The following is a 12,470-nucleotide window of genomic DNA, read 5'->3' as shown; positions in this document are numbered from 1 at the left end:
AACTTCCAATTAGTGTCTAGTAAATAATTCCATCAAATACAGAGGCAGGAGAATTACAATTTCTCACTCATTTTACAGGAACAGTTTTAGTTCCCACTCATTGTTGATAGTGTAGCAAAAATTAAGGAACTCAAGAATGACACTGGCCATATAGAATAAATAAGGCTGTAATAATTTCCCCAAGGGCAAAGCAGAAATGGAGAATAAAGTCTAATAGTTCTATCCAAGGTCAGTAATTGTGTTGTGAAATAGCTTGGTAAAAATTCTGTGTACATAAGAAATAAATATATATAAAGTTTGTAGCTAGTGAAAAAAGTATTTTCAAGTTGTGGTAATTATACTGAACAGATTTAATATATTCTTTGTATATGTGGTAATATGTGACAGATTTGATTTTGCTTTTTTCTTTAAAAATATTAAAAATAATATTAAAAATAAAAGCATATCTACTATTTTCCTACTGGCTAGCATAACATATGTTATGAAGGATTCTACGTTACCTAAACACATTCACCCAACCATACCTCAAAACTGTTGTGCTTCCGCTCTTATTTTTCCTCACAGAAAAAAAAGTTAATTTTTCCAAAGTTACCTTGATTCCAGAAAAAGCACGTATGGGGAGCAAAATCATCAGAGTGTAGGAAAATATTCTGTATAGAGAACAGGAGCGGGTAGGTTGGCATGTAGAGCTGAAACCGCATGTAGTTGAGTGTACAGCATAGCATTTTAGAGCTTAGGGTGTCAGGGCTTCATCCGCGGACAGACAAGAGTTTCATCCAGGCCCTACCAACTGCCATCTGGGGGACCAGGGGCCAGTCATTCTCTGCTCTGAGCCTTATTTAACTCATCAATAAAAAAAGAGAAAATAATAGTTACTTCAAAGTGCTAATGTGAGGACTAAATGCTCTAATGCCTGAATGGGGCAGAGCCAAGCATTAGATAAATGCTCAAAAACATCATCAGTGTCCTCGTGTGTATATGGGAACGTCAGACAAATCCGTTTTTGCCTGCATCATTCTGCCCCATCTAAAGCTCTTGGAGGGCCATAGGTAGCCTTATAGCTTCATCACTTAGCCCTAGCTTGTTTTCAGTCCCCACACAGTCTTCTGGATTGTGTATGAGTGTTCTGAGAATTTGCTATCTGGGCCTGGACCCTGAGTAGGAAAAACTGTACAGGTGAAGGGTTAGAAATAGCCAATTAATAGAAGGAGTGGCTTTGGACATGTGAAAATAAACTCACTTCTTAGGAAAGATACAGTTATTTTACATTGAAGAATAAGAACGCTAAATTTCAGAAGATAATAGTTGAGAGAGGGAAAACAGAAAAAATTTTGGGGTTTTCCCAGCAGTATCACTGACTGCTCTCTCAGTGCCTCCTCCCCCATGCGCTGAGGAAGAATGGCCAGGGACAATTCCATGTCAGTGGCAGCAATGACCCACACTGCCTATCTATTTCCACCAGATTCAAGGACATCCTCTCTAATCCAGTCCTTCCACCCCACTCAGATACAAGCCAAGCATTCCCCACCCTGTTCCAGCAACTCACCAGAGGGAAAGACACAAAGAAGCAGGGTATCCTCACCAGCCCATCACACGTATCCAAAACACCAGGCAATCCTCTGGGCTCTTGAAAGATATTCAGTGTTCTACTGATGCACACTATATCTACTGCTACAAACCTGGTCCAAGCTACCATCATCTCCTTCCTGGATTATTGCAATAGCCTCCACACCATGCCCTCCCGGAGGTCAATTCTCAGAAAAGCAACTAGAGTGATTATTTGAAAGAGCATCACATCATCTCACTCCTCTGCCCAAAACCCTCTCAAGGCTTTATGATATGACCCTTCTTACTTTTTCTGCTGTTCTCCCCCATGCTCCCTGGGATCCATGGATCCATTGATATTGCCTTCTTTCCTGATATGTGCAAGCATGGTGCAACCTCAAGATTCTGGTACTACCTATCTTTTTTGTTCTAGAATGTCATCCACCAAGATAGTTGCATGAAAACTACTTCATTTTCTTCAACTCTTTGCCCAATAAGTCCAACCCTGATTACCTTATTTAATATCACAAATCCTCACCCCCATCGCAAACTATTCTTCCCAAGCCTCCAGTATGCTCTTTATTTTTTCATAACATTTCTCATTTTCCAGAATACCATATATTTACTCATTCATTATATTTATTACCTACCCCCCTGAATTGATATATAAGCTCCATTAGGAGATGGGGTCATTAAATAATTATTAAATAAATGAATGAATAATTGAGCTTTGATGTACGGTATAGTGGAGATTGAAGTTTTTCATACAGCCATTATTTTTCAACGTCAGAGTATGTCAGCTATTTTCCAATTGTCTCTCACTACCAAGCCCCCTTTGTATACTATTCTTCTCCATGACACCAAGGCTGGAACTTTATGAAATATGCTCTCCAGACTTCCTTGTTGCCTAACTTTCAGTTACATTCTGTAATAGGAATCACTAAAAGGAAAACAGAATGTAAAACAGAAATTCTGGTAAGTGACATTCCAGCAGCAGCAAACAATTGACACCTACCACTAACTTCTTTCAAAACACACAGCATTAGCTGTGCATGTACCCTCCAAGATAATGAGAGCAACTGTGCAGTGCCCCTTTAACAATCAAATTATCAACCCCACCAAATTCCTTCACCTGAACCTATGACACCTTCAAAGAGACCCAAGTACCAGAGAGCCGAGGTCCCTCCTCTGACTTCTCAGAGTCTAGCAATATCTCCTCTTCCTTTTTGATATCCCAGAACTCCATACAATAACTGCTTCCTGCAAGTATGAATCTCTGGGTTACCTCAGAACCGGTTTTTTTGTTCTTTCAGACTTCTAACATTTATGGAACCAAAATCTCTACTTAGACTACCTAACACAATTTACCTTTCACTAACTAGATCTGCTGACTGATATAGTACTTAATACCAGAAGTAGTCACAAGAGATTCTGGTTTAATTTAATTATGTCTTTGGTCTTAAAGACTATTTGAACTGTTAATCAATGCAAATTGGGCATTAATAATCAATGGCATGCAGTATCATGATTAAATAATCACCTGAGGAAGTTAAATGGCAGCTGTACTTATCTACTGTGGCATTATTAATTACTACAATTACTAGAGAATTACATGTAGTGATGTAGTGATATTCCTACTAATACCTACACTGAAAAACTAACAGAATGAAAATTTACACTAAATTTAAATCTAAAGAACATGGAGACAAACAAAAAAGAAGAATTAATGGTCTCAGAGAAAAATGAGATATCATGAAGCACACCAACATACCAGAAATGGAAGTACCAGAAAGAGAGAAGAGAGAAAAATAGGCCCAAAACATATGTTTGAAGCAATGATGACTAAAATCTTCTCAAATTTAATGAAAACTAAATTAACTATAGATTAGTGAACTCCAAGTAGTATAACCAAAAGGAAATCCACATCCAGATAACTCAAAGTCAAAATATTGAAAGCCAAAGATAAAGAGAAATATCCTAAATACAATGAGAAATGATCCAATATGGAAAAATATGCTTTATACATATGGCAATCAAAATAGACTTTAAATCAAAACTGTTACAAGAGAAAAGAAGGACTTTATATATTGATAAAGTTTCAACTTGTCAAGAAGATATAACAAATATAAACATATAAGCACCTAACAAAAGAGCCCCAAAATATATGAATTAAAAATTGACAGAAATGAAGGGAGAAATAAACAGTTCTACAAAATTAGTTGAAGACTTCAATACCCTATTTTCAATAATGGACAGAACTCAAGGACAGATAAATACTGAACTTGAAAAACACTATAAACTAACTGGACCTAACATATGTATATAAGACCTTCCATTCAACAACAACAGTGTACACATTCTTCTCAAATGTACGTAGAACATTGTCCAGGATAGGCTACGTGTTATACCACAAAATAAGTCTCCAAATTTTGAGATCAAAATCATACAAAATATCTTTTCCAACAACAGAATGAAGCTAGAAACTAATAACAGAAAGAAAACTGGAAAATCCACAAATGTGTGAAAATTAAACAACCAAAATATCAAAAAAGAAATTACAAGGGAAATTAGAAAATAATACAGATGAGTGAAAGAAAAGTGTCTTCTCGAACTTGTGGGACGCAGGAAGGCAGTACTCAGAGGGAAAATTTATAGCTATAAATGCCTATATTAAAAAAGAAATATTTTAAATTATTAGCCAACTTACAAACTGAGAAACTAGAAAAATAAGAGCAAACTAAACCCAAAACTACCAAGAGGAAGGAAATGATAAAGATTAGAGTAGATTAAATGAAATAAAGAATAATACAAAAACAACAGAGAGAATCAACAAAACCCAAAATTGGTTCTTTGAAATGATCAACAAATTTGATAAACTTTTAGCAAGACTGCCTAAGAAAAAAGAGAAAAAAGATGAAAACAGCTAAAATCATAAGCGAAAATAGGGATATTAACACTGATCTTACAGAAATACAAAGGATGATAGAGAATACAATGAATAATTGCATACTAAACAAATTAGATAATCTAGTTAAAAATGACAAATTCCTAAAAATCAGAAATTACCTAAACTTATTCAAGAATAAATAGAAAAATCTCAACATACCTATTGCAAGTTAAATGATGGGATCAAGAGAGCGAGAGACAGAGACAGAGACAGAGAGAAGAAAAGGACCAGATAGCTTCACTGACAAATTCTACCAAATATTTAAAGAATGACAGATTTCTGGTCAAGATGGCAAAGTAGGTAACTGCTGTGCTCACCTCCTCTCACAACACATCAAAATTACAACTAAACTACAGAACAACCATCATTGAGATCACCTGAAGTCTTGCTGAACCTACCAACTACTGACGTACAGAAAAAGCCACCTCAAGGCTGGTAGGAGGGGCAGAGATGTGGAACAGGGCTGGTCCCACCCCACAGGTGGATCATTAAAAATAGTGAGGGATATTTCAACCACAGAGCCCCCACCCCCAGAGGAACGAGGAGTCCCAACCCCACACAAGGCTCCTCAGCCCAGGGTTCCAGTGCTGAGGAGAGAAAGTCCCAATAACTTCTGGCTGTGAAAACCAGCAGAGATTGTGGCCAAGTGAGATGAGGGCAGCTGGTCCAGGTGCTCCACTTAAGGGCCCATGCACAGACTTACTTGCTGACGGACTCACTCTCTCTGAGCTCCAGCACCGGGCAGCATCTGGAAAGGCACCAGGATGTACGGGGAGGAAGTGAATTGTCTGGTTTCAGGAAAAGGGCTAAAGGGGCAGCTTTCTCTCCCAGAAGAAGGAGATGACATGAGCCATTGATTCTTTGTTGACCTTCAGGGAATGCAGATATAGGTGGCCACCATATCTGAGTCTATATTCAAAATGGCTAACACCTTTGATTCACCATGGCCTGGTGATTCTGAGACCCTGCCTACCCAAAATTCCAGGCCCACCCATGCCACTTTCCAGTGGCTTTCATGTACAAATGACCTGTCTTGGCTCATGCTGCAGACTTTGCTACAATCTCTTGGGTATTACAAAACCCAAGCAAGCGCAAGCAGCATCTGGCTTTGGCATGTCCAGTTCCTCTTAGTAAGCAGCCCTAAGCCCAACATTAGCAACACCCAGCCTTGGTTTTCAGCTTGGCCCCTCTTGAAACACCTACAAGCCCACATAGCCATCTGCAGATTGCTCTGTGGTACATGCCAGGTGCCTCCAGTCAGGGCACAGTCTGTGACTGAATTTGGTCAACAGTAGGTCCCCTCCCAGGAGGCTCCAGGATGGAAAACCTGCTGGAGAGCTTTGAATAGAGCCATAGCATGATCCAGCCACTTCCAAGGACAACATACCCATAGGGCAGGGCTGGGCAGGCACCAGCATCCGGCCTAAAGCGAATCCTGCTCTGTAGGATCAGCCCCTGCACCACAGCTCCTCCCTCTAGTCACAGACAGTCCCCAAACCAATCAGCCAGAAAGGTCAATCCTTCAAATGACATGCAAACAGCAAACAAAAGCTCAGCTACAACAGAAGGATACATACAACCCACACAAGGAAAGCAACCTGGAAAAAACAACTTTGTGAACAAAGAAACCTGCATCACGGGGTCCCACAGGACCCCTACTATATAAGGGCACTCCACTAAGACAGGAGACATAGCAGCCCTGGTACATACAAACAAACACAAAGAGGCAGCCCAAAATGGGGGAGAGAAAGAAAACATGGTTCCAAATGAAAGAATGAAACAGAACTCCAGGAAAAGAACTAAACAAAATGAAGGCAACAATCTTCCAAGATGCAGAGTCCAAACACTGATTATAAGAATGCTCAGTGATCTGAGGGGAACTACATAAAAGAGATAGGAAACTATAATGGAGATAGAAAAACTTAAAAAGAACCAGTAAGAAATAAAGATACAAAAAACTAAAACAAAGAATATATCAAAGAGAATCAACTGTCGATTAAGATGAAGTGGAGGATCAAATGAGTGATTTAGAAGATAAGGTAGCAGAAAACACCTGAACAGAACAGCACAAAAGAAAACGAATCCAAAAAACGAGAATATTTTAAAAACGGCCCCTCTAGGGACAACATTAGGCATACCAACATTTGCATCATAGGGGTACTAGAAGGAGAAAAGAGAGAGCAAGGATTGAAAACCTATTTGAAGAAAAACTCTCTAACTTTATGAAGGAAATGGATATTCAAGCCCAGGAAGTGCAGACAGTCCCAAACAAGATGAACCCAAAGAATCCCACACCAGACACATCATAATTAAAATGCTAAAAGTTAAAGACAATAAAGAATCTTAAAAGCAGCAAGAGAAAGGCATTAATTACCTACAAGGGCGCTCCCATAAAAACTGTCAGCTGACTTCTCAACAGAAAACTTTACAGGCCAGAAGAGACTGGCACAAAATATTCAACATGATGAGAAGCAAGGACCTCCAACCAAGATTACTTTACTGAGCAAAGCTATCATTTAGAATTGAGGACAGATAAAGAGTTTCCCAGACAAGAAAAAAAACTAAGGAGTTCATCACCACCAAACCAGTATTACAAGGAATTGTAGAGACTTCTTTAAGATAAAAATAATAATAAAAAATATGAACAATAAAACAACAATAAGTACATATCTATCAATAATTACGTTCAATGTAATGGAATTAAAAGCTCCAATCAAAAAGATAGAGTGGCTGAATGGATAGGAAAATAAGACTCTTACATATATGTATGATGCCTATAAGAGACTCACTTCAGATTGAAAGACACACACACAGACTGAAAGTAAAGGGATGGAAGAAGATATTACATGAAAATGAAAACAAGAAAAAAAAAAAAAAAGCCGGGATAGCAATACTTATAAAAGACAAAACCAGACTTCAAAACAAAGGCCATGACAAGAGACAAAGAAGGACCCCAATGATCCCACTTCTGGGTATTTATCTGAAGAAACCCAAAATATTATTTCAAGGGAACATATGCATCTATATGTTCATTGTTAGTATTGTTTACAATGCTAAGACGTGGAGGCAGCCCTGGTGTCCATCAATGGAAGAATGAAATAAAGAGGAGATGGTACTTATCTACAATGGAATATTGCTTGCCATGGGAGGGAATAAGTTCTTGCCATCTGTGGCAGCATGGATAGACCTGGAAGATACTGCGCTGAGTGGGGGTGGCAGACAAAGAAAGACGATGCCATGTGATTTCACTTATGTGGAATCTAAAGAACAAAATAAACAAACAAGAGAAGAAACAAATCAGATGCAGAGAATATTTTATCATCCCCAGATGGGAGAGGATGGATTTGAGAAGAGTAGGTTGGAAGGGGGGAACGGGGTTAAGAAGTACAAATTAGTTGTTAACACAGTAGTCATGGGGATGTAGGGTATAGCCTAAGGAATATAGTCAATTATATTATAACTACTACAGGTACCCGATTTATCAGGATCATAGATGAAGGGAATGGGAAGCAAGGTTGAAAGGTGAAGGTATTTAAGAAGTACAAATTGGTCGTTTAAAAAATAGTCATGGGGTGTGTAAAGTAAAGCATAGGATATAATCAATAATATGGTAGTAAGTATGTATAGTACCAGGTGGGTCCTAGACTGGTCAGAGGGATCACTTCTTAAATTACAAAGTTCTGACAATTAAGTTCACAAACTTGTTGCAATGCTGTTTCTAACCTTTTATGATATTAGTTTCTAACCTTTTATGATATGAATATAAACCTTATGATTTATATTCTGATTTTGTACCAACTGGACAAATAGTTAACAAGTTTATTAATTGGAAGTGCTGAAAAGTCTGTGTGAAAAAGTTAGATTAAAATGACCTGAACTTTTCGCCAACATTTCATGGTTCTTGCATCACGACAATGCACCAGCTCACACAGCACTATCTGTGAGGAAGTTTTTAGCCAGTAAACAAATAACTGTATTGAAACACCACCACGCCCACCCCCCACTCACCTGATCTGGCTCCCAGTGACTTCTTTCTTTACCTGAAGATAAAGGAAATATTGAGAGGAAGACATTTTGATGGCATTCAGGACATCAAGGGTGGTAAATACAATGACAGCTCTGATGGCCATTCTAGAAAAAGAGTTCCAAATTTCTTTGAAGGGTGGACTAGGCACTGGCATAAGTGCATAGCTTCCCAAGGGGAGTACATCAAAAGTGACTGTAGTGATATTCAGCAATGAGGTATAATATATAGCACTTTTTCTAGGATGAGTTCACGAACTTAATTGTCAGAACTTCGTAGCATATAAATGTCCAACCACTATGCTGTACACTTGGAATTAATATAATTAATATTGAATGTCAACTGTTATTGAAAAAGTTTAAAAGGGGGGAAATGGTGAAGGGGAATAAGGGGCTCTAATTTCCAGGTATGAAACAAATAAGTCATGAGGATATAATGTACTGCATAGGGAATATAATGAATATATGTGTGATAGAATTGAATAGTGTCAAATGGTTGCTGGACTTATGGTGATCATTTTTTTTAGGTATATAAATGTTGAATAACTATGGTGTATACCTGAAACTGATATAAATTGTATGTTAGTTATATTTTAATAAAAATCTTTTTGAAAATGAGAGAATAACAATCCCTCTCAAACTCTTCCAAAAAATAAAAGAGGAACGTATACTTCTTAGCATATTCTATAAGGCCAGCATTAACCTGATACCGAAGCCAAGTAAATACATCTCAAGAAAAGGAAACCACAGACCAATGTCCCTTATGAATAGTGATAGAAAAATCCTCAACACATTTCTAGTAAACTGAATCCAACAACATATTAATGAAGGAAACGAACACCTTGTTCACTGAAAACTACAATATAATGCTGAAAGAAATCAAGAGAAAGAAAATAAATGAAAATACATCCTATGTTCATGAGTTACATCCTTTTATAATAAACCAATGATCTAGTAAATTAAATGTTTCTCTGAGCTATGAGCAACTCTAGCAAAATAATTGAACCCAAAAAAGAGGTCATGGGCACCTCTGATTTACAACCAGTCAGTCAGAAGTATAGTAATAACCTGGACTTGCCATTGTCATTCTGAGTTAGAGGGGGTTTTGGACCCTCCAATCTGGAGCTGGTAGGTCAGAAGCACAGGTTACAAACTGGGTTTTCAACTGGTGTCTAAAGTAGGGGGTGGGGATGGTGTAGCAGTCTTGTAGGACTGAACCCTTTACCTGTGGAATCTGATGTTACCTCTGGGTAAGAAATGTCAGAATTGAGTTGAAAAGAGTTGAATTCTCAGATACCCTGTTCGTGTCTGAGAATTGCTTGGTGTTGTGTGGAAGCTTCCCACACACATACATATATTGGAACTGGGTCCAGGAACCCAAAAGACACTGGAATTGAGAATGAGAATTTCCTTCAGAAAATCCTAGCCCATGAGTAGAATTTATCTCAGACTTACAAGTATATTGAAACATAATTCCAATCATAAAAAATAATCTACTGATTTCATGTTTTTAGTTTCAAGCAATGGAAACTAACTCAGGTAATGTTAGTAAAAAGAAATTTTATAAAACATGTTAGGTGACTCACAAACTCTCTTTGAGAGCTGGAAGAACAGGTCTGGTACCATGCAGTCACTGACAATATACAAAATAACATCCCAGAACCATTAAAGTAGCCACACTGCCACCTTAACTGATGGACACAATCACTGTTACTTGCAAAATTTTCATCACCAAAACTGGGCACCCAGTGCTGCTGCTGGTACTGCTATTTCAGCCGCTGAAAATTGGATGTTGGGCCAGCACTGCACCTCCCTCATTGGAAGGGTTTCTCCTGCATCTCTGCAACTTTGCTTCACTGGCTTCCAATTCAAAGCCCAGGGTGGTTACGTCAGATTGGTGCAATCTAGGCTGTGTGCTTGCCCTTAGATCGAAAGATAGCTGAAAATCAGTACTGAATTTTGTGCTTCTAAAACGGTAGGGAAAATCTGCCTTATAAAGTGGAAATTCCCCAAGCATAGTTGCTGGGTGTTCAGTAAGAATGGCAGATGTCTGTTTCAGGTGTCTTGAGTAAAGAAAATGCATCTAAATGTTATGAAGAGTCTTTGGTTAGTAGAAGCACAATTTATAATTTTTCTTTTTTTTCTGGGTGTTAACCACATTTTCCTTAATAAGCATGTAATATACTGAATAAGCAATAAAAACTTTAAATAGCATTATTCTGAAGAGAAAAGAGTGAAGGTTTCTGTTTTAACTGAATTCACAGGAAATGTCTCCATTTTTCCAAGGTTTTTGTTACCATGCCTTGCAAACGTGAAAAACAATAGCTACAGGTTTATAAAGGTTTGAGTAGTTGGTTATTGATAGGCAGGTGATATCACAATTAGAAGAAATTAACATAATTGCTATCTAGATATAATGTCACATTCACAAAGGCACTGTATGAATTAAAAAGGAAGTCCTGTGACAGACAAGCCAAACTAGCAACCAAAATGGCCCAATCTCTCCTAAAGAACTTGTACTCTGACTGGTCTGAGATTTCAGGAGGAAAAGGTGAAAACCTCTTTTAATGAACTTTATATTATTACCAATGAAAATTTTTTTTTCAGTATATAACAAGATGCCCACAGTTCATTCTACAATGTATTGGGAAGGCTATATAAAAGGTTTTCCCTAGTGTTATGACTGAAAACAGCAGTTTTTTTATGAAATATTTTTTTTTTAAAAATAATTGTTTCTATGTTCTAAATCAGAATTTTCACCTGTACCGAGGGTCTCAATTGTTGGGTTTCCTCTTCCTCCCGACTCCAAATATCCTAAGTGTGAATGTGGACAGACCTAGGTGGCCAGAGATGGAACAAATGCATTTTAATATTAACCCCTGATTGTACCAGGCTAAGGGAGGAAAGCATTAAAAACACAGAAAGCTTCAACTTTGTGTTCTAAAGACAGAAAACCTAAAATATAGGACCCTTTATTTATTGCCAGAGCACCATTAAGGATTTAGATATGCAAGTTTAGTGAGTGGAGACAGTTTGCAGCATAACATGGTTAAATGAATTGATTTCAAAATATGCAATCATGGATAGCAACAAATTCTGAGCATCCAAAAAAGCTACTGAGAACCTGAACTAGGCAAGGAGAAACCCAAGTGCAACAGACCTAGTGAGGGTCCAGTGGGGACCTAGGCTCAGTGAAGAAAAAACTACGAGGCTTTTAAGTAAGATAAACTGGACTCAAAAATGTTGAGTACTAAAAAAAAGAACCCAGGCATCTCAACGACAATTTGCATACTTAAAATAGAGTCTATATTCAAAGAATTTCATTCTAAAATGCATTTTGACAAATAGGGCTAGTTACTAAAGAATGAAGTGATTTTGTGGAAATTAAACTTCCTCTGCTTAACACAATAAAGGCATGAAAAAGAAGAGCGCATAAATCCCCTAACGACACTCTTCACCCTTTATTTCAAGGCCTTGCAAGTACAGGTCAGAAGGTATAACGTTGTTATTTTATTTAAGCATATCATCAAGGCTAATGTGATCCAAAACATGGAGCAAAAAATTACCCCCTACTCACCGAAGTAGGACCCACATTACCCAGGAATTCCATATCATCTCAATCACCCCTTCATGTTGCATCTTTTCCATCCCATCCATCCCACACCACCCCTGGCCAAGCAGTGGTCTGCTTTTTATCCTACCTTACATTTTACAGTATCCCAGGGTGGATCTGAATACGAACAGAGGAATGGCAAAGGGAGGATAATATCTGCAAAGTCAAAAAGCTTTAAGAAGATGAGGGACAAAATGATTCCTTAGCCTACAATTTTAAAAGGATGAGGTGATAGTAGGCACACAGGTCCATGATGAATTTACTAACATTGACAGCGTAACTACCTCAATAAAAAATTAAGCAGTGTTTAAAAAATCAGATGTACATATTTAATTTTAAAGA

This window comes from Rhinolophus ferrumequinum, chromosome 5, assembly GCF_004115265.2.
Source record: "Rhinolophus ferrumequinum isolate MPI-CBG mRhiFer1 chromosome 5, mRhiFer1_v1.p, whole genome shotgun sequence".
Taxonomy (NCBI): Eukaryota; Metazoa; Chordata; class Mammalia; order Chiroptera; family Rhinolophidae; genus Rhinolophus; species Rhinolophus ferrumequinum.
The sequence above is the reverse complement of the archived record's forward strand: the minus strand, read 5'-3'. Positions refer to the sequence as shown.